General features: G+C 42.0%; 1 protein-coding gene and 1 long non-coding RNA gene across 25 annotated transcripts in view; one reads left to right on the top strand and one right to left on the bottom strand.

The window, feature by feature from the left end:
* Positions 1-24,531, top strand: part of LOC111243165 (uncharacterized) — a 173,422-nt gene that overhangs the window by 37,170 nt on the left and 111,721 nt on the right. The window contains exon 2 of one of the 18 annotated variants that reach the window (XM_086977556.1): positions 4,695-4,784. The exons of 16 other annotated variants lie outside the window; for them this stretch is intronic. The gene's annotated coding sequence lies outside the window, so the exon portion shown is untranslated. Of the gene's footprint in view, positions 1-4,694; positions 4,785-18,338; positions 18,414-24,531 lie in introns of those variants that run through there. One more of the 18 variants, XM_086977554.1, reaches the window with a different exon arrangement.
* The window catches only part of LOC147758922 (uncharacterized), a 32,054-nt gene continuing 14,845 nt past the window's right edge, over positions 7,323-24,531 (bottom strand). For 2 of the 7 annotated variants that reach the window (XR_015319188.1, XR_015319189.1), the window contains exons 3-4: positions 21,341-21,516; positions 7,327-9,642 (exon numbers count right to left, since the gene is read on the bottom strand). This is a non-coding gene — a long non-coding RNA (uncharacterized LOC147758922). Of the gene's footprint in view, positions 9,643-21,318; positions 21,517-23,760; positions 24,269-24,531 lie in introns of those variants that run through there. The other 5 variants (XR_015319185.1, XR_015319187.1, XR_015319190.1 and 2 more) reach the window with 5 other exon arrangements.

The raw sequence follows: 24,531 nt of genomic DNA, 5'->3' as shown, positions 1-24,531 counted from the left end.
GATTACTACCTGGATCCTATGAGCAGCGTTGTTGTCTTCTCTGGTTAGATTACGACGTAAAAAGTTTGTTTGCTAAGCGCCAAGAACCGAAAGAGAGATATAGAAAAGGCTGAGCAGGTTCCGTGCCGTGGGTTCTCTTGCTGTTCATTCAATGATGCGTTGCCTTTACGGTTATTATTTATAAGGTGTTACTAATAACTCAGAGCCCTAGCGGCAGCAGTTGGTTGTAATCTTTGGTCTCGACGAAATAGTGGAAGGCTCATTTGGGTAGAACCTGCTAAAGGACAAAACTGCAAGATATAACCAAAACCAAAGAAAGAGGATCTTTTACTCTTCGCAAATTGCTGACTGGAGATGGATACACAGTACTTAGGGCAAAGGTCAAGGATCGGCGTAGTCTTTCGCAAGGAACAAAGACTCGATCGTTCTAGGCTATGTATGTAGACGCTGACAATAGCAAGCGTTAGCCATTAGCCGCTGCTAGCGCACTACGATGAAATGGACGTCAGCGGCAGCTAAAGTTCCCGTTGAACATTCGTATCAATTCAATCAACGACATACGGCTAGTTCGATGCAGCTACTACGTGCATTGCTATCTGGTCGTTGACTCGGTGTCAACGAGTCCAATGAGAACCTACTCAGTTCAACCCTATGACTCACAAAAATTATTTTGATCCTTTCTTCACAGTTCCACCTGCATTTGCTTAGATGTCCTACGAGCATTTACTTGTGATGGCAATGGTTGGTTACAGCAGCTGATGTAATTCAGTAAATGAGGTAGAGAGAACCACTCCAAGGACATGCACTGAGACCCAACTCTGCTCTTGCACTATTTGTTGCGATAGCCTTCCCCATGTACACTATATGTACATTTATATGTACATATGATACGTTATACGTCCATCTATCGAATCAGATTTAACAAGGAAAACCAAGGAAGCCAGAAATAAAATGGAACATAGAAATAGGACATAAGTAGACGTGCTAAAGTGCAAATTTGCTTTACGGATTTTTCATAAGACGCATATTTGTCATACCTATATGTAATGAAAATAAATATACGAGTGTTATCCGCCAGCGAATGAGCTTAATCTGCGAACGAGTCTATCTGCTCATCGGCTGTAGAGACGAACTGCGTACAGGTTACGTTTGAAGGGTTTACAGGAGAAAATAGAAGAGCACGCACAACCCTTTATGTGTCCCGTAATACCATGGTTGCAATATGTGTACGTGTTGCCCTAAGGTGGCGACCAGATGTCCTAGCGTTAGGTGTTGCTGAAGCGTGATGCGTATCAGCCGGTCTTTTCCTTGATAGATCCATCTATATATATATATATATATATTAATCTAAATTACCAATGATGATCGAATATTGTCAAACAGGACGCGGTCGATCGCGTATCTCTACCATACCAACTATGCGCACGAAGTGGGAAAATACGGTCTCGTAATTCATCAATATCATCTCGTAAACCTGTCTCCAACTAAACAGAATAAAGTAAACGTCAAAGCAATGCGCAATGTAAAACAACGTACGATATACAGTGTACGGAAGCGATTGCAGCTTTTTAAACCGTAAGAGCTATAATATTAACACACAAACGATAAGCCGACGATAAGTGTACTTAGGGTCAAGCATTTGTCCTATAATTGAACTATTTGCATATATATTTCAAACAGCTGATGAAGGCATTGCAAAGAACGACAAATCTGGTTAGCCAGCCAGCGATTATATTCTAGTATTATATTTAACCAATGTGCCTTAAATTGCATATTAACGGTTATTTCTTTTTTTACAATTGGTCTATTTAATTTGGTGAAGGGCTGCTTTTTTTTAACAATGTGGGATAATATTATATAATGAAAAAGGGGCCATAGACACCCTGTGTACATAAATCAAAATAATTAAGGTTTAACAGTCATTTTGATTGCGGCGTCTCAATGAAACCATGGGCAACAGACTTAGAGAAGGCATCTGTGGAGCCCAGTCTAACGTTCGATGGCTGCCGAAAGGCCTACGGGTCCAAAGAAGCTTGCGAATCACCCAACCCGAGGAATGCACTAACAAATTTGTAGGCGTGAGATTGTCTGAAAAGGCGACTAAACGAAGTCACCACAAAACAAGCTAGAAGTCGTGTGAACATAGGTGCTAGTTGTGCCCTGGTGCCAGTCAGAGCATCCTAGATATTAGAAAAACAATGAAACCTCTACAGCGTCAATTCTTTAACCGTCTTGGGCTGCTACGGCTCAGCTACAAGTAATTTTGTATATATACATATGACCAAAAATCTTCTGCTGCTCTGTCGACGACGACAGAGGCCGGGGCTGTGGAGGATAAGCAGAAATCCGAAAAACAAATGTGGCCTACCAAATTGTTTGGCAACATTAAATCGCGGCTTTGCTTGCTTGTTGTTAGGTGATCTGGTGCTCCCGTTGGCCTGATGGAACTCGATCATACCTAATTACACACATCTACATTCTGACTCGTGGGAGCACGTACGAGTACAGAGAGAAACAGGCTACAACTACTACGAACGATACTAGTAATATATTCATTTCCGTTCTCCTTCGTTTGTTCGTTTTGCGAACCTCGCGTGTAAGAACTGTCGGTAAAGCTTTCGGTCAGGGAAAGGGCCCAAGTATAAATAATGCTATGAAAAAAAGCCAAAACACTGTCAAAATGTCTTAGACGTGCAGAGACACCTGCGCTCAAGAAATCATAATCGCAGCTTCGTTTGAGCGACGAGAAGCTTACGAAACTGTTGGCCGACTAACAATCAGAGTAATACTGCGAATCAGTTTAACACGACCTGAAATAGGTGCCCGTTCATGTTGATATATACAAAAAGGACCTTTTGCAAATATTCGAAACGGCCTGCAGCTGTTACAGAATTATCGAGCGTCCTTTTCATCATTAAGGTCTTGTTTTTCGCATCTAAATATAATGTACGTAAATCAAATCGCAAGCCAACAATTTCAAGAGCTATTTTGTCATGTTCACTGATTGGAGATCCAAGCGGCATAAATGGCTCGGACGTGGGCCTATCAGTTGAGTTCCCGGTTACGACGCGCCAAAAACTCTTTGTACACCAATAGCGCTAATGAAAGGATTTCAAGCGTGATTCTTAGCGGTCATCTGCAAGGACAGTCACATTACTTTTTAACCGGTGATAACTTTCTCAGTAATTCAGTTTCTTCCACACGTTGTAACTTACACATAGCATTTATACACGCTAAATAATCGATAACATTATATGCTTGGAAAATTGAATTACCAAAACTTATTTCAGAATACTGCAAATCCCTATCAATCGACCTGCCATGATCGATGTACATACGCTAGAAACACATTGGATGATTGTGAACAAAAATTAACTGCTCATACTTCACTACCTAGTTTGAGGACCATATGTAGTCACTTCATACGCATGCGCGACTTCAATGTTCTGTAATCGTTAGTATGAACCTTTCTTTTTTGAAAAAATCTCCAAGGGGTTATCAACCAGGTGGACAGAGATTTGTCCGACAGATCCTTACGATTAGGAGATATGCCCATTGCTTCCCTAGTGACTGACCAGCGAGCACTAACGAGCACTTTTTTATATCTAGAACCCGATTTACCTGCTTACCTATACACCAACTACCGTTGAGCTGACAAGGTCGTCGTCTCCAAACAAGGTGTCCGCAAAAATATAATCGGAGAAACAGCAATCTTTAATAACCAGGACTCGCATTTGTTTCTAGGTTACTACTCAACATAAAGCCGTTCTTCATGGAAGACCTAGTCGCAAACTGCTGGGCATAATGCCATGCTTGCCTGCCTTCGCATCGCTGTAAAATTAGTACGACTTAGGCCGCATAGTCTATGTAATGCTTGGCCTGGCACTTTTCGCCAAGGTTACTTTTGCCTAAGCCCCATAGCGGACCAATTGTCTTGATCACAGTTACATCTACATACAGCTGGGCATAAATATTGTACCCGAAATCTAGTAACCGATGATTTATACCTGTTCCTATGCTGAGAGGCTTTGGACTGATTTCGGCGTGCACATACAAAACAACAGAAGGTATCTTAGCCAACAACACAAACACGCGAAACGTTACGAGATGTAAAATATTTATCACAATGCCTTTGTTCTAGCACTTAGTAGTCATTTTTGTTTATTACTTAACATTTATCTAGTTGAAATAAACGTGATTATTAAAATAAGAAGCTTGATGATACTTACCCAGCTTTTAACGAGTCATTGTGCCGCTTAATGTCGAGTCTGTATTCCTAACTGTTAGGAAACACTAAAAATTAAGTAAAACCATTTAAAGATTATTGGGAAACGCGTTTATTTCTCCTTCCTTCTGCTTTATTTCTTCGTTCCATGTCAACTGCTATAAAATAGTATTCACACTTCTTTATTAAAATCTATGCTGTAGTAAAGTTATTTAGGCCTACTACGGCAACAGAATGGAAGGGCTGTTAAGAAAACGTTGTAAGTGGTAAACAAACCCGCCGAGTATACCTTTACCCCGCCTCATGATCAATGGTAGCGATTCACAACTTTCCACCGGTTATGTCCTGTAGCAGTTACATTCTTGCTACGTAGATGCATGATTGTTTGCAGGTGATTTAACGGTAGACAAGTTTCGCTAGGTAGGCGCTTCGTGTTTCAGCATTTGTCTAACGAACATTCATTCAACAGAAATGTTAACGGCTCGGATGTAGGAGCTGCGGCGGCAGTTGCAGGCCCGCAGGGCGCTTGCCAGGGCCGTCAAAAGCAAGTAGCGAAAAGGTAGGCTGTTTTCTTCTTACTACTGCTACTGTTGCTGCTGCCTCCATAATATTGCATTGTGGCACTGCAGTGACTGTAAATAGTGAAATAAATACTACATGCATGCGGCGCGTACAGCCACGGACGCGCACCTTTCGCATCAGAAGTTGAAGGAAAAACTTTGCCACCCGTAAATAACCGACCGCGGCCAAAAACAGAAACAGTAATGGTCGGCAATAGACTTCAGCCCCGCCCTCTACATCCGCCGAATTAGCAGCAATTTTTGACTGAGATAGATTTTGTTTTGGCAAAAGTACGACTCTCATGATAAGTTGAACCGAAACTCTTGTAATTATAGTACAAGCGGATTCTCGTATTATTCTGCATTTTTCAGTTTCTTCTAGTTGCTAAGGTAATATTGTTGTAATTATTCTTGTTACTATTCATTTTGTGAGCACTTCCCAAAGGGGTAGCTTTTGCAATAGTTGTTGATGGCTTTGTTTCCAAGTTTCACTATTTTGTCCGCTTGATACGAAAGGGATAAAAAAACTAATCGTGTAAAGGAATTAAAACAACGACGAAACAATTATTTTCGTCTGTATCAACGGTGCCGGCCTCGGTAAGATAGCCCCCTATATTTCGAGTTTTATATCCGGTACGCCATTAGGGATTCCACCAGACGGACGGCTGGCTCGTAGTACGAAACGAGGTCTGTCTGTCTGTCTGTCTATGCCCAGATTCGAACCTAGACCCCGACGTGTCCCTAAGATTAGCAGATCAATCGATAAGCCAGCCAGCGCGGTCGCTACTTTTGCTGAATCGTTTCTGATCATAGTGGTTATTATTGTCACTATGTACATCCCTACACTCTGCTATTGATGTCCTGCTAATGTTTTTGTTATTATTACTACTGTTCTGATCAGCGTCGTCCTTATCGCAGTTCAGTATCAACAAATCAGCAGCCATTTCTGCCCATGCTGCGTTTCCGCTCCTATCATCGATGATGATGACGATGTGCCAAAACAGCATTAACCATCGTCATCGAGATGAAGGTCAACCGAAAAAGTGTTACTACTGCCATTTGTTACTGCCCCCTTTTTCTCTGTGTGTATGATAAGACGATTCAGTTTATGCCATTGTCGTCAGTTGAGCCCCTGTTACGGGACTATGCAGATGTGCAGTTGATCGTATGTATCTGTCTGTCTGACCCATATATGACTGTGCCCGCGTGACGACACCGCCTGCTCCGTTCCGGGCACCGCTTCGGCGGCTACCGTTGCTCCGATAAATATCGTGTGACGACAGATAAATAAACTGGATCTGACCCTCATTGAAACTGCGACTCCTTTGGTACTAAGTGATGCTGCCGTAGGCCAGTCACTGTTACATATGTATGTATGTATGTATGTATGTATGTATGCCAAAGCAATGACTTACTGATCGAAGGCAACGGGTGGTCAACATAGTAGTGCGTATCGCCGTTGTCGTAGTGGTGGTGCAAGAGAACGGTGGCGAATATTTAAAGGTGAGGATGGTGGTGAAGATGCCGAAGCACGGAACAATTGTCCACGACAATGGAACCTGTTTGCTCTATCTTGAATAGCCCAGGTAGGCAGCTGGCGGGGTCCCTGCTTTCATTTGAGCAGTGAGGCAGGGACGAAGTGGGGCAGATGAAGGGAAAATATAAAGAGTCGTACAGCTCCGTTTTCATGGTGTTCACATCAGCAGACCAAAAGGGTATAGGGACCAATGGGACTATCAGTAGGTTCAGGGGTTATAAGCAAAGCGGCCGTTTTTATCGGACCAGTCCCCGTCTGGTGCACGACCTGTTTGCGCCAGACAAAAATTCACTATCATAGCAACAACGGCGGAGATGATTTTTATAATTATGTAGAACTATTTATTCGCCTCGAAGTAACTTAATACAGCATAAGAAACTGAGCCGATTGTGAAGTAGCAAAATCCGGAAGAAGAGAAAGCTTTACATTAGGACGTAGCGTGTAGCGGCACTATGGTTTTGTGCTAGTAATTGTGTTACCTAGGCATTGAGACAGGCCAGTAACAAAAAAAATAAAGAAAGGCAATCGCGTTCACGAGATAGGACACAATATTTAAATAAACAATTCACGAATTGTTTCGTCATTTATTCATGGTTAGACTAAGCGAAGACTTTTTGTGTTGAAGTTTAGAAATTTGTACGATCGATAGTTTGTGCTAGATAAACAGTGTTTATTTATTGTGATTAACACATTTTCGTTTCTGTATTTGATCAAATTTTGCAGGGTTAGGTACACTAAGTTGAGTCAGCGAAGATCTGTATGTAGAATGAAAAATAAGCAGGTATCAAATTTAAGCTAATGTTTATTGACAAAAAGCTTCCAGTCAAGTTGATAAGTTTAAGTAATCTACAACGCAGACGTGTTTGTGACGTAACGTAAACGTTCTTTGTTCTAAAACGGTGATGAGAACATCCTTTCTCGACGTTTACTCGAGTAACTAACGGAAGTCGTTATCATTTTGAAGCTTCTTCCAATTTGCATCAGCACTTCAAATATCGGAACGGACGTGAAGTATGCAAACGAAAAAAAATACACTATTAAAATTGTACGAGAAAATTAAACGTCGATACGTATCTATGTCTACGTACGAGCCAAATCGATAATTGGCTTGAATGAAGCAAAATTATAATTTGGAGGGCACGTGACGTCTAGCTGAATTCATCTCCTGCCTGACGCTGTAACAACTCTGACCAAAATATGTTTATTATTTATATTTATTATTCACCTATTTATGTGCAAGCATCGGCTGCACCTTTACAAGCAACAATCTACAAGCTAGTCTGATAATCCCGATATGCTTGATGGCTTTTTCAGCAGGCGGTTGCATAATGTATTATTTCAGGAATACTCAACGGACTATAGAGATACGACTGACTACCATAATCCTAACTACCGCACGATGCATCCGAACAGAATGGAAATCAGAATTAAAATTCTGACTTTTCCCGATACGTTTACTCCCCCACATTAATCAAAGTCAGTACATGCCAACAAACAAGCATTGAAACAGGGTCGTTTTTATCACACGGAAATGTGTAGTCGTTCAGGATGGATAATCATATACTACTAACCGTGTGCATAGTGAAAATAGCAGTACACATGATAATATGATGCTTCTTCCACTGGTGGTCTCTTTCGTACTGCTTTCCTTGCGGCTTGCCTCAGTCCCCTTATTCTCTGTATCTAATTCACCGTTCCTGTGCCTTTTTTATTTTCTGTATCATGTACTGGTCAGGTAGAAGAATGCCAAATGTAATATAGATCATTACACTATCAAATAGGACCCGCCGCTTAAACTGGTCAGACTTTAGGCATACTATCGTTGTCCAGTAACCGCTAGCGTCACTCTGATGCGGCTGGTCCATTGCGACCGTTGCTGGTGTCGCTGAACTTGCTATACGGTGGTCGTCGCTGACGACTATTTAACGATCAGTTCACCGCGGTAGTGCCTACAACGAGGAGACCAAACAACGATCCTGCCAAGTGGTCAATCCACTAGATTAGATAGTAGCTCACGCGCCTTCGCAAGTTTCCAAACTTCGATGCTGTCCCGTCATCTTCTGTTGCCTTTTCTGTCGACTGCTGTGAGAGAGTGGCTCCGCACTACGGAAAGACCGAGGGTGCGAAAGGAAAAACGGAAACATTTGACCGCACAGGAAAGGACCATCCAGCGAACCCGCTGCCGCGAATGCTGGGACTGATCATTGCCGTAAAACAGGAGGCAGGTTTTTGAACAGATATACACTCGGTCAACTGAATGCAATGAGCAGCAAACGGCGACGTCTGCGAAGCACCAGCCCATGGGAATCCATAGGAACGACGTGCCGGAAAGCTCCAAAAACCGCCGACCAGCGGAAGATCAGTCGAATTAGCTAGTCTAGTTGCTAGCATTTGATTTTGATGGTCAAAGCTGGTCGCTACTAACTGTTTGTTGTCCGGACGTCCAAGCTCGTTTAGTTCCGCGGCTAATTCTACTCGGTCCAAAGCGAGAAAATGTTAAAGGAGAGTTTGACGATATACGTACGCAAGCACCGATATAGAACTGCCAAGTCAGCTACGGTAGCGTTAGCCCGCGCGCCTACGACGCTCCTGCCCGACGCGCTTATATATCTGTCTACGACGTTGATTGCGGGCATCGAAATGAACGCACAAGGGAATCTTCAGAGTTTTATAGTTGATACCGTTGCTGTCTGATGTGAAGCTGGTGTGGTTAGAATCTTTTTTACCTCCGCCGGATTTTTTAATAGCGATTTATTGGGCAAATAAATGATGGGAGCTAGACGAATTAAGGATCTAGTAATCCGCTAGCTTTAGACAATTCTGTGGTTATAGTTTGGTGTGTATTGCGAATCTGCTGCCAATCCCACTCTGTTTTGTACCACGAACGAGTTACATACGGACAACATATGATTCTGCTTGTTTCTAATGAACGTATGCAAATAACAGTCAAAACTACTTCGAATAGTTTCATATAGGGGTGAAATTTTTCATTTCCGCCTTCACTAGGTTGAAGTTAATACATTTTTTTTATATGTAATTAAATTTTTCGAGAAATTTATTTAACAGCATGTCATTTTTGTAATCAGGAAATCCATGAAGCTCTTCTTGAATGCAGAATTGTTTTTGTGGCCTCTTAAAGGACTTACCCTTTACAGTTTCATCAAGTTCTGAACTGTTTCATGAGTGAACCGTTCAATGGGAACCCAACAAGCGTATGCGTTGTTATTTCTGGTTGAGATGGCTTCTCCACGAAGCCATAAAAATAATTATGAACCATCTTGAAACTGAAGTATCGGTCGCTTACGATGCAGCGGGCAAACCTGCAAAGAATCACACAAAAGCTAGTTGCTAATAAAAGAAAAAATTCACTCTTGAAGGAAGGGTTACTGATTTTTTTTATAATTAGGACACGTGCTCACTTTAGATGACCCCGTTGTTTGCTGTTCGTCGTTGGCTTTTCATAATATAATTAGCGTAATCATTTGAATATAAGTAGATACTATTTGACCAATTGCTTGCTCTCTGCACTTTATTCATGGAGGAAAGATCTACGTCAAAGCCAACGTGTTATTACTAGTTGTTTCAGCGATGATATCCTTGTCTGAGCTCAAGATGTTCAATGGTTCTTCGCAGGTTGCCTGTAGAAAGGACGTTGATGAAACCCTTTAGGGTATTCTTTAGCGGATAAGTAGATTGATCCAATTGGCTTATATTTACTCAGACTTAGTTACTCCATTTCAAACACGCATAATTTGAGACACTATGAACTCTTTCGGAATCTTTTCTGTGACGATCGTATTGCTAGTACGACTCCACTTAGTCGCTCTAGTATATAACCAAGGTACTTATCCGCATCAAGGATATAACAATAGAATCCTGGCGGAACATTCATGGGATCAGGGTGTCGGTGTACATTGGCTAGGATGAAACAAGTTCATTCTCGATTAGTACAGTTATCAAGTTAAAGCTGACAAAATATATATTTAATTATAAATAAGGTATTTGTAGAAAAAGCCGAAGTCTGCAATGCTCGAAAAAAATGCTTTCGTTTCTTCCGTACTAGAATCTTTACACAAAAGCCCTTCATGTATTTTTCATGTGCCCCATTCCTTGCGCTTCGATATATAAGCGCAACCTATATGAGAGAAAATTAACGAGAAGCATGTTAGACCTAAGAATTGTCTGCCGTTACCGCAATCGCTAGAACCAATAGGATAGCCAATGTCAATAATGGTCAATTATTACAGTCAGAGAAATTAGCTAGAGTGTCAATTCAAGACAGAGTGCGATCAGCTAGTTGACTTCCCTTGACGTTTACCCCGGGTGCCCTAAGTAAGTATAAAAAATAAATACTATTATGTACGGCCATCAACTACCCGTAAAGCGCGAGTTCGGAGCCATTTGTGCTTGATGCCCGCTTTTTTCACCACCACGCGCATATAAATGAGTGCATCACGAGTCAGCTACAGACGATGAATTCTCGAACGACAAAAAATTGATTCGTAGGATTCCTGCAGGCTCTCCGTAGGACGTATATAAGGGCGTAATCGAAGGTGCCGTTGCTCGCTAAATCTACGGATTTGGCATTAAATTGAATTGATTTATAATTCACACAGCTCCTTTTTTTTGTCACCTTTTTGTACTCATTGCTTCATGTCTATACAAAATTTGTTTCGGGCAAAATATTTCACTTGATGGAATACCTTGATGCAATTTCACATAACTGTGTTCTGCTGCTGCTGTCTGCTTTAGTCGACGACTTTTTATTTGGTCGGCAACGCCATTGTGAAGCACGGGGGAAAATATTGCGTTTTTTTTTACTAGTTCTTCAGGTATTAATATCTATACGTTTGCTTAATAACACATTGCTTCTACCTTGTATCATCTAGTGTAATCTTCAACGATTTCCATGCTAAGTGAGAAAGTAAAACGTATTCTACATACACGATGCCCTCTCATTTATGAACGTCGGCGCGGGGCAACAACAAGTACAAAAGATACCTTCATTTTGCTGAAATTATTGCCAAGTACGAGATTAGAATGACTGTTCTGAAAAGTAAGCCGGCTTATGGACCTTCGCCATATATTTAGCTGCAGCGAAAACGGTGTTTGTCAATTCCAAAGAAAAGAATACTTTCGGAAGAATTTAGGAAAATCTTTGTCCTATTTGCGTTCTGTATCATGCACCTGTTATAAGGCTGCCTTTTCTCGAAAATACGATAATCTTCATTATACATATCTTGGTTTTGACTGTGGATAGCAGAAGGCTTCCTATATGAATATAATACCATCAAATGAATGGTGAAGGGACCAAATGATCATATAAATAACCCAACCAAGTAATTTTGTAGATAGAAACACACACTATAAAAAGACCAGAATGTCAGTAAGCGAGTACTCCCAAACATTAATTCGTACGATCCGTTTTAAGCTACGCTTGACTAACAAACACTTTCAAACATTTTGCCTACAGTATTACGTATATCTTCTATATATAATATACAGGATACAATAATATAAATTAACCTCGACTTAGTGTATACGAAAGGAACATACACCTAACAAGATTAAGCATACTGAAGCCGAGGAGTTTGAGTGAAGTGCACTCGAGAGCTATCTTTGAAGAAATTATGTCTCCCACCTTCGTAGAAAGGGGACTGGGAGCGTTATGATGGAAAACGTAAACCTCATCCATTTTTCCGGATCTCTTTAACGTCCAAGGTCCTAGAAAATCTTATCTCATTGAATGGCTGGCTGCACAATGGCGTATCTTATTTTCTGCTCCTTCTGCCTGTGAGAAAACAGGAAAGCTTCATTTAGTCGCTTGGTGTGCGCGATAACAAAGGCTTGAGAATTTCTTCTATTAATTAGCTGGATATCTTGTCAGACCGTACTGCCAGTTTCGTGCCGTCTTGGTTTAACGGTGATTTCCGTCGAACACAACGGATTGCGAAGTTCGATAGGTTCTAAAAATTTGGCACCGTGTTGTCAAACCGTCCATATTTCGAGTAAAGGTTTCCAGCCCCCTTGTACCGTTAGGAGATGCAACCTCAATTATCAATACATCAACTTTTATCCACTGCTGTTCGTTCACTGTAATGCTAACTACTGTCAAAGGGCCTTCAAGTATAGTGATAACACAATTTTGGTTTTGGGCGCAAAAAGACTAGCCGACTATAACTGCTACAGAATTATCATATTGATGAACTTTCGTCATCATCGCCGTCAAAAGAAGCACGTCTTGTGGCACTTTTCTTTGTTCTACGTTACCTAAACAGTACCTACCTGCTGGTAACATTTGGCTCCTCCGGACGTATCAGCAACTGGTCCGCGTTGAAGAGCACGATTCTGGTCAACTATTTTTACTTATAGGTGGTTCGTTGCTGGTGCTACTATTTAGCCGTCAGAACGGCTCACAGCAGATACGAAACAATAGCCATCGGTGGGTTTTGGTTAGACTCAAAGGCCATCCACCAAAGGTAGACGCTATGGCCCGTACGAACATAAGGCCTGTTGCAGCACGCGGATACATTCAGCAATAGTTCATACTATGCATTAGAGCAAATGTTGAGATTCGCATCGATTTAATGATTTATCAGGTGATGTACTAGGGCTTCTTCAAGCGTTTACATAGATATTTACTACAATATCGAGCAAGATTGTAGGGCGTGGCGTAGCATGATCCGAATCGGTTAATAACTGAACCTTCAGAAGAAAAGTGTGTTTGTAACAGAAAGAACGTTTGAGTTCTGCAGAAGAGTACACTGGACGTATTTCGCCCACCAATAGCTGATCTTCCCCAGCTTGTTAATTGCGATCTCAAACGGTTGCTGTAACTGAATTGTTCAGAAGAGATTGTCTTCTCCAGCTTTAGAGTTGCTGTTCGATTCAGCAAACGAGTATCGCAATTACTCTATGCACTAGCACGTTGCCCGGTACGTAAATTTGCGCCGGGCAAAGTGCAGATGTTACATAGCAGACTATTTAGAGACGCGCGAGTGTCGACAGAAAGGTGAAAGGAAACTATCACTAACCGGGTAAATGAGCTATACTAGTCATCAAAAGCGGGAGCAAACGGGCGAAAGGGATAAGAAAAACGAGAGACTTCATTGTCATTATCTTCCTTTATTTCTCTGAACTATTACACGTATCAACAGTATTAAAGTATCCCCAACCGTTGCCGGCCTTCCGTCGTCGGTTTATTAAGTTTATCGTCAGCTTTGTTCGTTCGGTGGCTGGCGGTGATTGATTAAATTGTTCAGCTAACACGACCGACTGATAGACTGACGTTTAGCTGTATAGCCAGGCCAGGACTGCCCCGCTACGGTGACGCCGATACCGGCGCAATGAATAACGTTGGTCACTTACCTCATCCGGTTCGCACCAAAGGGATCCTGCCACTAATTTCTTCACCAAATGGCCGTTCTTCTGCTAAGATAGCTAGTTCAGTTAAACCGTTTGGTTGATTGATAGGCCGAAATATCGGACCGTATCTAAACTCCTTGGAACCAATCAGCTCGGTGGCCGGACGTGTCTATGCGAGTATGTTAGGTACCGCGGGAAATGGATAATAACGAAAATGGATGATTATCATTAGTATCCTTGCATAAAAAGAACGAGAAGGCATTGCCTATATATTATACATAAAAATGTTCGTTCTTGCTTTTCGTATCATTAGACACAAGCTGTGTTCACCGTCCCTGACGCAACTACCCCGACTGGTAAGCTTATATGTCCTATAAGTAAATCATGGCACAATTATCGCGCCTGTTCTAAAAGCCTTTACTATGGAAATAAAAGTAAAAAGGGAGAACGTTTGGATAAAGTTTGATTGTTAACCTGTTGCAAGGTTGGAGTTGGTAGTCTAAGCAAAAGCTTTCAGTGGTTTGCTCAATACGTTGACTTCTCCCACTTGCTGAAAGTACATATTATGTAGAACAAATATTCAAATGGCCATACTTAATTAACCATTTAAACATTCATAAAATGCATCTACAATAAAAAAAAAACAAACATCAATTGTCTTTTGTGAAACCACAACAACTAAGCAATAACGGAATCACATCAACATGAAGCAGAATAGTGTCCCGCGTTTGGATTCCGTTAACAAGTTTAAGACGCTTGATTGGTTAACTTCATGGATGCATATAACTTTAGCTTATCGCATATTGAGGCCCGCTTAAAGCTGGGGAAAAATTTCTTCTACGTACTGGCCCAGATAGAACACAGTCGATGTTATCACATGTTTATTGTTTATCGAAGGTGAGGGCGCTGGGTTATCAATATTATACCTTTAAACAAGTTCAGGGACGAATGCGTGTGGGATGGACAACTGACTGAATAAACGTTTTGTTTCAGATTGGTTCAGCCTTTTGAGAGATCAGTTACTATAAACTGGCTGACACTCTTATTATTATATAGAATTTATTAGCCCACACGCAACAGTCTTTTCAAGTGGTTGCGGCCGAGGCGGCAGGATACGTGATGTTAGGTTCGTATGCTGGTGCCGGCTTGTTCTGGAGGCTCGCCATTTATATAATGGGTCAAATAGACGGAAAATAATTTCTGATCTTGGCCGCTACGCTCTCTTCTGCTCTCCTTACCGACCTCAATAACGCTAGTATCGAGCATCGTGAAGTCAAAATGGAATGATTAGAAGAAGGCCACAAAGACGCAGCTTTTTCTCTCTTTCTTCGTCCCTGTGAAGCTTACTACCTCAGATGCTTCCCACTGATTGCTGACAAAGTGCTGCCATCTAGCGCCATGCGCGTAAATGCATGGGCGTCGTCACCCTCAATTTTTGCTGGTCTTTTTCTAAAGAGCTTCTGAATTTGCTTTGTGTAGCCACCGTTTCGAAAAGTGTGCGAGCTGCATTGCATAGGCACAGGGTACGCGCACCTAACAAGCAAAGGTATAGCGGTGGCCAAGTCAATTACCAGTCGGTGAGTCCAAGGCAGCAGGGCAAGCAACATCAAGCCTGTGCCCAAAAAGCGGCCACGGTAGTAGCGATAGCAACTGTCGTAATGTCTATCGCTAAGTTAAGAGCTCCTCTTACGGAGCTTTGCACGATCGTTCATGTGGAGAAAAGCAGCATAACGTTGCAACTGATATTTACCGATGAGATTTTCGATCGCATTTGTGATACGTACATATGTTGGAGCTCACGCGAGCAGACAGACGATAGATTAGGACGAAAGCTCAAGCCATTACATCATAACAACAGGAACTCTGATATCGAATATAAACTCAGTTGGTCTGCGCAACCTCTGCTTCGCTAGTCTCAATATCGGTGGACGTAAACCGTCTATAGGGAGAAAGATCATGTTAGGCTTACGCACGTCTGATATCTGACAATTTTTTCGTTTTATTTTGTAGGAACAAGGGACAATATGCGAGCAAGGAGCCAAACGGGAATCGTTTAAACAATTCAATTTCGATGTTAAAAATGATGGATTTGCCGCTCGTTGCGATAGCTATTGCGGTGACGCGATCAGAAGATGGCTTGATTTTGCCGGCTACTTAGTCTATGTAGCTCTTATTGACGTCTCTGTCTGTTGTTTTTCGGATGCTTCGCCAGGATTGCTATCTCTTGGTGTAAATAACTAACTCCATACAGAGTTCCTGTATATTCGGTACTCAGGCGCTTAGCTCGCCTACGACATCCTACGAGTTGATTGTTATCATACTTCGTTTTATGGGACGGGGCGACCCGATTATTTCATAACATCAGCTTCTACTGCAACCTATATCTATTTGGAATGAAACTAGAAGGCAACGAATCATACAGGTTTGTACTTCGGCCTGCTGTGGGACACAGCTAGGGATGGCTGTCCACATCAAAACCTGACAGTATTTAGTGATTTTTTGTCTATTAAGAATTAAGACAAAGCACAAAAATAAAACTGGCTCCATTTCGGCTTAGATAAATTACTTCAGTAGGTTGACAGGAAGCAACTACTGCCATCTAGTTACCGTAAATGACGTCACGATGACTAGATGAGTATGAGACGAAGTGTTCGAAGTCGGAGGAAGCTGTGAAAAACTACGCATTGTGGAAGTGTTAACAAAGCTGGGGGTACAGTGCACTCAATGTAAAGGACCATTTTTTTGAGTACTGCAAGAAGAATAGGCGATGGGGGCTGGTAAGTGCGTCACGCTGAAGTGCCCGAACTGTAGGAAGGTTCCGTTGAATCACGTAAAGGCTTCCGGCTACATGAACACGAACGCCGACGGTAGCACAACGGCAGAAATGGATGGCAGAAAAAGACGGTACAGATAAGCTGGCAAAAAAATAATGACATCAAATAGCGTCTTGCCAGTAGCGAAAGAAAATGAGATATGATCGGTCATATCGGCACTGACAATCACGACCTTTTAAGGGCCGCTAGCTTGCTTATTTTAGGTCGTGAACCGAACAGTGGCATTTTCTTCGTTTCTAATGCCATCGGATTTGCCAGGTGAACGAATTCAAGACTATAATGGCCACTCATTTTCGGTACTTATAGAATAAATTGCTTTTTGAACAAACTGCGTTTCCAATCGTTATCTTGCTTTGCACACCGATACTCCAGAATATCTTCGGTTGTTTTGAGCCCTATTACCAAAATGTGTCTCCGATTATCATATTTAGCATCAACGCTGATTCTCGGCCGCCGTCATTGATGCTGTTACATAAGTAAATCAGCGGAAAGACCGCCAAGAATATCTACAATTTTTGTTTACTTTTCACTTAAGCTTACGTGAGTGCTTGTCTTTAAACAAAGTGAACTACATACGTGCAATATGTTTCAGTTCGAGCCCTGTGAAACTAAACCTCAAAAGACGTTATATACTATCTTTCCCGGCTGCTTATTCATTAAGAAATTTTTCACCGAACCGCGGAAAATGGCTTCTATAGATTGCTGACATGTGAGTGCCCACTTTAGAGAGTGGCTGACGAGTTCCTGAGCTTCTTATAACAATTTCTGAGCCAGGCCCTTAGCAGGACAGCCACCTTTTCCATCGGTTCGGCTTAGGCTAGTGTCGCTGTTGTCTCTTGGTTGATTCATTCTGCGACTGCCACATTTTCTTTGTCTGTTTGTTGGGTTACCGAGTGACTGAGTTTCGAAGGCGAAATAATTGTCATTGAAGTCTAGAGGAAGGGAAGGCAGCACAGTACATATGAGAACCCTTTGAAGATGGGATGGTCCTTTGAAAGAGGGCTAGCAGCAGTCTTTAATATTAACAAGGGAATGTGTACCCCTGCCCAGGATGGTTGTGATATTCTTGGTGCTGTTATAGGAAAAGCTGCTGCGCGTATTGATGGCCATGGTACTAACTTGATCCGAGGCTTCAGGCGGTGGGGTAGTCTTTTGTTGATGTGGAAGGTCGCAAAAGTGAATACCGGAAGAGATGGCGCTGAACCAGATGTGTAGGTTGGGGACGACAGTTGCGAAGAGGACAGGGCCTCTTTAAAGCCTCTATTTTTGATTCCCCAAATCCTTCTCGCCAGGCCGTGCATACGACCACTACCAAGTTGTGACCCCCTGATTTTTCCAATCTACCCGCAGGTGTGCAACGTAACGTGCTCGCTCGACAATCTGGCAGCCATTCGACCAGCTTGGCATAATCCAAGTATCGTAGACTAGTTCATCAAGCGACGTAAGCATTGCTCTTCATGTTTACTCGTCATGAGTAAAAGTAGGCAGGTAACAAAACTGGTGGTTAGGGTCGAACTCCAAGAGTTACGATCCGAGGAGGAGTTAATATCGGTGAGCGACAGAAGGAGATCGCACCATGAACGCGAATGTTATACAAAAAAGTATGTAACTTTTTTTCTCGAACTCAAACCTAAAATGAAGATAGAGCCAGTTGGCACAGAGTTGTAGGCCAAGCTAAGCTAGCTGAGAAACGAGCTTAACTCGAATTACGTCTGAAAGAGTGCAGTTTGGAGGATGGAAAGAGCCAACCTGAAATCGAAAAACATCGCGGCGGAAATAGCCAAGACGACAAAACGGCCCTGTCATTAGTCAAGAATATGTGCGACGAGGCAGATGAGTAACGGTGAATGTATACGCGCTCACAACAGCATCGAGTACGTCATCATTTCAATGTGAGTGCAGCGTGTCTAGATTCATTAACCATGAGTACTTTTATCGCTAGAACGATTTATCGAGTGTTGTACTGTGATTTCGGAACACTATTGCGTAACGCGCCATAAGAAATACACTAAGTGTATTAGCTGCCTGTAGCTAAACTCTTCTTTGAGATCTCTGTTCTTTAGTGCTTTTAGCATGAAGACATCAACACGTCTTCAGTATTCGTATAGTTGCTTTTATCTGACTTAAATTAAGCGGTGGTAGGTAATAACAAGGCCCTTCAGTTTGTCAATATCTGCCTATGTGGTACAGGATGGTAGCCCAAGCCACAGTTAAACTTACCTCGTAACGAAAGTCCGCTAGTTCATTTGGAAGGTTTGCTTACTTCGGCCACCAGTTTTCCTGCTGGCCTATTCTTTCGTCCCTGAATCTGAGTTAGAAGCAAATAGAGAGAAACTCCAGTCTTCGAATTTCGTCAAAAAATTGTGCAATTTCCTCATTATCCAGACAGGTGCCCTGCATCAGTACGTGCACGGTATGCCACGATAGGGCATATGATAATTGACCCCTAATATATATATAGTAATATAGACCCATGGGAACGAAGTTTCATTAATGATAATGAAATGTCCTGCTTTTAAGGAATATTAAGAAAAATTGGCACTTGTATTTTTTTGCTGATTGTAACTATTTGTAAGATAAAAAATTGTAAATAATCAGTGGTAGCCGAAGGGCACATTGTCGATAATTTGACTTGGTGGGTAAGCATGTTTGCACTTCGAAACCAGCACGCTAAGTAAGAACCTAAGAGGTCGTTTCCTTTCCTTCGCGTTATCTCGTAAATGACCAAGACGACAACGCAGAATAGCCCTATCGGGCTGGCTTCGTAAATTTGCGCGCCGAAAATAAGTCCTTTCTACACGTGGAAGAAATTGCCCGCGTGCTCGGTATTAGGGTACTTTTCGGTAGATTTTAGGGAATACAAGAAGCCCAGGGAGGCTTTATCTCTTCTTTGAGCACTGGCGCCCTTGAAAGTCAGACTAGCAACTAGAACATTTTGTAATAGCGATGTGCTATTTTTTGTTATGCTACTCTAAAGGTACTTTTACTGCTTCGTCGCAAACCATACAGCACAGCTCCGCTACAGATCTTGATAGCTTCAGTAGCTCATCTTTGTCGTTTGAGGAAGGTGTGAACAAAGCAAAAAGTCTCGAATTCGAGTCCGATTAAGGACTTTTGAATTTTGTACGCACTAATTTTCGTTTCCAACCAACTTACCTTTTGTGTTCATTGCAAACAATGATAGTTTTAAATTTGGATGATTTTCTGTTTAGAAATTTGGAAACATTCGACGCGTCGATGACTACGGGAATCGTCTCGCTGTAACTTTCTAGTTTTGTATAAAAACACTTATTAGGACAATATTATGATAGGTATCTATTCAACATTGACGTCTTCAGCCAATGTCAGCTCTCTAACCTTTGGTTAGATCATATAACATGTTGGACGCTATAGTGGCTGGATGAATCAGCTACGCTCGTCCATCGCGTTCCTAATTTTACAGTTCCTTCTCACTGTTAGAAGGGACCCGATATAATCTGAGCGCGGTAGCGGTCGTGCGAACGAACAAAAGTGGTTCGAGAACGGCTCACACGGCCGCAACGTTGGTCCGGCAATAATTTTTACGTCTACTGTTGCTATTCTACAGGTAGAAGCTCGCTCAACCGTAGTAATACGAAATGAATGAATGAATTGATAAATAAATCAGCTGAACTGGTCAGCTCCGATTTTTATACACTGCAATGTTAAACGCACCACTATCCTTTGATCGGTATCACTAATACGGCCTGCCGTTAAATTGGCCTAGATGCAGCGTTATAGTTACTATTACTACAAGCTCAAAGAGTGAACTGTGAATATAATAGCGCATTTGGATACGCTGATAAATAACAAGTGACCAGTAGAATAATAAAAGGACCGTTCCCTTATTTCCGCTATACTCTTTGCCCAAATCATAGCTCACAGCCCAAAAAAAAAAAGAAATGCTCTTTTCTATGTGGCTCACGCAGATGGATTCCCGATCGTATATTCGGGCATTATTAGTGTATATCCCGTTTTGTACGGTATTTCGCACAATATTATATCTTTTTCCTTGCGTCTCTGCTACACACATACCATCTTCTGATGTTTATCACGGTAGTTTTTACTATTTTTCCATCGTCACATAGCTTAGCAGATGCTTCAGTCCACAGGCTCGAATATGATAGGTTGCGTATCAACGAACCACTGGCCAGGGTCACGGCTGTATATGACAATATGTCCTATATTGAATGCATATATAATTGTATGCTAGATAAACTAGCGTCACTCCGGTACTTAATGAACAGTTGCTCCAGTTATAAGTAGACAGATCGTGACTCGTTGATAGCCAACGACAATATTCGTTCGATTTCTTTGTAGTGACTCAATAGCATCTTTCCTTTCATTCTATTAACAGATACTGTCGATTAATTTAAAATTAAAAAAAAAATCATATGCAAAGGCATATCCAGGCCGCTAAATTTTAGTTGGCGGCTAGCTGGTAACAAGCACAAGGATAGAGACCTACCTACGCACTAGTCGAAGTATACAATCCTTTTTATGAAGTTTTGTTTACGGCTACAATAACGTTACGTACACTATTCATGTTAGCGCGATGGTGGACAAGTGTCCGTTTGCCGTTTGGCGAAACGTCCTAATCACACGAAATTACTAATCGTTCATAGTTTACCCTAACGTTTACGTGGTGTACTTACTCGTTCTTCTATTATATTCATTATGTAACGTAAGCGATTGTTATTAATAGTAATAATAGCTCATGGGAAACCCACTATTAAAGAAAGGATCGTGCTTGGAATACGGGCCATTTCATATACTCACATTTCAGCCTGTTTATAGCTACCTTTACGTCCTACGGTTGCGAGGTCTCTCTACTCGTTCCTAAACGTCGATCCACCGACGTTCCTTTCCAAGAAGGTCGTGTGCCTACCACCAGATTAGTCCCACGTCAGAAGCAACTAAGATCATTAGAATTCTTTTAGCCTAAAGCGTCAGTAACAGCAGCAGGGTATGCTCTGCCTGAAAGCAAATGTATGAATCCCGTATAAAATCCCATATTGACGATCCGCTAAACAATTACATTCGCCGCAATGAAAAAGGGTAGTCCTGTATGTCGTAGAGCGAACGTGTCAGCTATTCTGTTCTAATTGTTCGACCTAATAGCAGTTAATTGTGATGTATTTCCGTTGTACATCATGATTCAGAAGCTGCCATATTTTAATTGAACAATACAGTTACCCTTTATAGCTCTAGCGAACCATATCAGACATAATAGGCTTCTTCAGGTAACGCTGATATGAGCAGGGTTCGGGAAAAATAAAAGTCGTCCGAAAACAAAATGCTGCTACCTCGCCGCTTTCGGCCTTCCCCCCTTTTTCGGTCGTGAGACTACGGATCATTGGCGCACCTCACTGCTGGAGTGAAGATTCTTTAGGTGCCTATACTGTTACCATTTGTCATCCTTCGTATTTCATCGACGGATATCGATATTCTCTTAGCTGCAAACTTACATAGTCGGTATTTTGTAACAAATAAGATCGAGAAAAATGGCGACCAGCAAAGCTAACAACAACGAATGCGCTCAAGATAGTGCGGGTGAGGGAGCTCAGACAACTAGACGAATTCAGCTTTCGGTCCGGTAATGTATCTGTTATATAATAACAAGGGTCTGATCGTACGTTTCAGCTCAGATCTTCGGCACACTGTCTATGGCTGTATTATTATAATAAGAACTGTGGTAAATATTATTGCGCCTAGATAGGCCCATAATCGTTGTAATCGAACTGGTTTGTCAGGCATATATGTTTTAGGCTGAAACTGGGTATTTCAAACAAATACCTAACCCTGAGTTACCATCCAGGCTTACGTATGATCTTTAATTGGGCGCCAAAATTTGTTCATAAAATATTTAAGGTTCTCCGAATTGTCCCGCAGATAAAATCGTTCTTCGAGGTGAGCTAACGTTAAATGGCATACACGTAGCTCGCGAGCATTAAACCAATGAATCCTGACATTTTTGTTTATTACTACGATATACTCAGCATCCCAAAGTACCTATGAGACTGTTCACGTTATTCTGTTGCCGTCTTTCTCGTTACACGTAATTGCACCTTATAGTAAACGAATGTCAGTACGCAAAACTATGAACAGCTCTGTGAGCAACTGTGCAGTTGAGGACAACAAGTATTTGAAGATAATTGTTTATTACTTGAGACGAGCTTCAAACATGCTGTCTCATTTGCTCAATGTTAGGCCAAGCCATTTAGGACACAAACACAAAATAGAGCTTGAATAAGAGAACTAGCTATTTCAAGAAGACCAGGTAAGTGGCTGCGTCTGTAAGCAGCAGGACGACCGAAACCTATTTATTTAACCGATGAAACACGTTTAGCTGGTTTCGACTGCACCACCAGACTTGGCCAGTAGTTTTCACTGAAGTCCTGCTTCGTCCATTTGCCTTAGCTAGTTATAGTGTCGTATGCCATGTATTTCAAAGTAGCAAAGATATTTCTTGGTCCTAGTCAAAAGAGCAATTGCCCATCGATGCAGCCAAGCAGATCAAGGTCGTATCGGTTCTACACGACGAGGAATGAAAATATTGCCGTATTCTCGGATCTTAGGTTTAACTTAAAATTCGACAAAACACATCTTCAAACTGTGGTTCGGAGCACCGCATAGAGATGGCTACTCCGATTGGAATTAGCGCCACGAAAAGGGTTGAGCGCTTTTGTACTCCTGTGAGTTCAGATACTGTCACATATAAATAAAACGTAAAATTACAATATCACCATCTCAAGTCAATCCAACGCACAGACATTTTATGACCTTCCATCACCGTATATGGCCACTAGTTACTACGCTTTCGCTCCCCTTACGGTATTTCTCCATAATATTACCGATCTTAATCTGTCACTGTTTCGCTAGCCAGCTTGCCCGGATGCAGCAGGTACGATGCGGATATGATCAACTAATCCGTACGCTCGTGGCAGCGTTGCCTCGTCAGTAACGTCCAAAAGCGTCACTAGTTAGACCGTAGCAGATCGTAGCATTGAAAAAAGTACTGAGATTAGTGATGGCAATCAGATGATCGGACCGTTCGTACTGCTAACCAGTTACTATACTGTTCCAACAACGAGCTAAATCAATGAACTACTGAATAGAGGTAACGAACAACATTCGTAGATTGTAGGTAAGTAACATGGCGGGTGACTAACAAACATTTTAATATTAACAGAACAAACCGGCCGCCAAAGTGTTCCTCACCTATAGGCAATTTCCATTATGCGCCTCAGGCTAGTACCGTTACCGTATTAGCGCCCCGGCTGCTTAACGTCGTACGTACCTACTCAACGGCTCCCGAAACAACAGCAACTGCTTCGGCGTCGTAGAGAGTAAGGCAAAAATAGATTGTTTACAATCGTAATAGTTTAGCTCATTCTTCCGGTCTATAGGCGCGTTCGTTGTTGCTCTCTATCGACGTTCGTGCGCTGCAATACGGCAATGGCGGTGTTAGACGATTGGTGGCCTGTGCAGGTATATGCACACTATTCAGTTCCATTCGCTGTCCTGCCACTCGATTGAGCTCTACTGAACAACGTTTTTGTATCGCCATACTGCTTCTTCGCTTCGAGACAAAGAGAGAGGATCCACAATGGACGAGAAGGCGGTGCTTCCAATTTTTTTCCCGCTCTCCTCAAACGAGAACGGTCTTTATCGACTGACACGCGCGTTTTTCTGCCGCCGATATCCGGTCGACGAAAAGCGGCGTGAACTGCAGTGAAGAAAGCGGCAGCGAAAGAGAAATAAATATCGGCAACACAAACATATCCAGAGGCGCACGCACTCACCATAGTTATGTATACGTATAACGTTTGAAACGAACAAAATTCAACGAAATCGAATAGTTTACTTTATCAGCCGAGGTTACCATGTTACTGTGTGCTAAATCGTGTACGTTGGGTCGGATCTTTTTGATCCCACAACCCCGCCAGTACCAAACCCGTTTTCGCCCGTCATTTGTTCTGATCATTCACC

The sequence above is a fragment of the Varroa destructor genome, unplaced genomic scaffold, assembly GCF_002443255.2.
Source record: "Varroa destructor unplaced genomic scaffold, Vdes_3.0 BEIS01000001.1, whole genome shotgun sequence".
Lineage (NCBI taxonomy): Eukaryota > Metazoa > Arthropoda > Arachnida > Mesostigmata > Varroidae > Varroa > Varroa destructor.
Note: the sequence above shows the minus strand (reverse complement) of the source record. Positions and strands in the feature narration are given on the sequence as shown.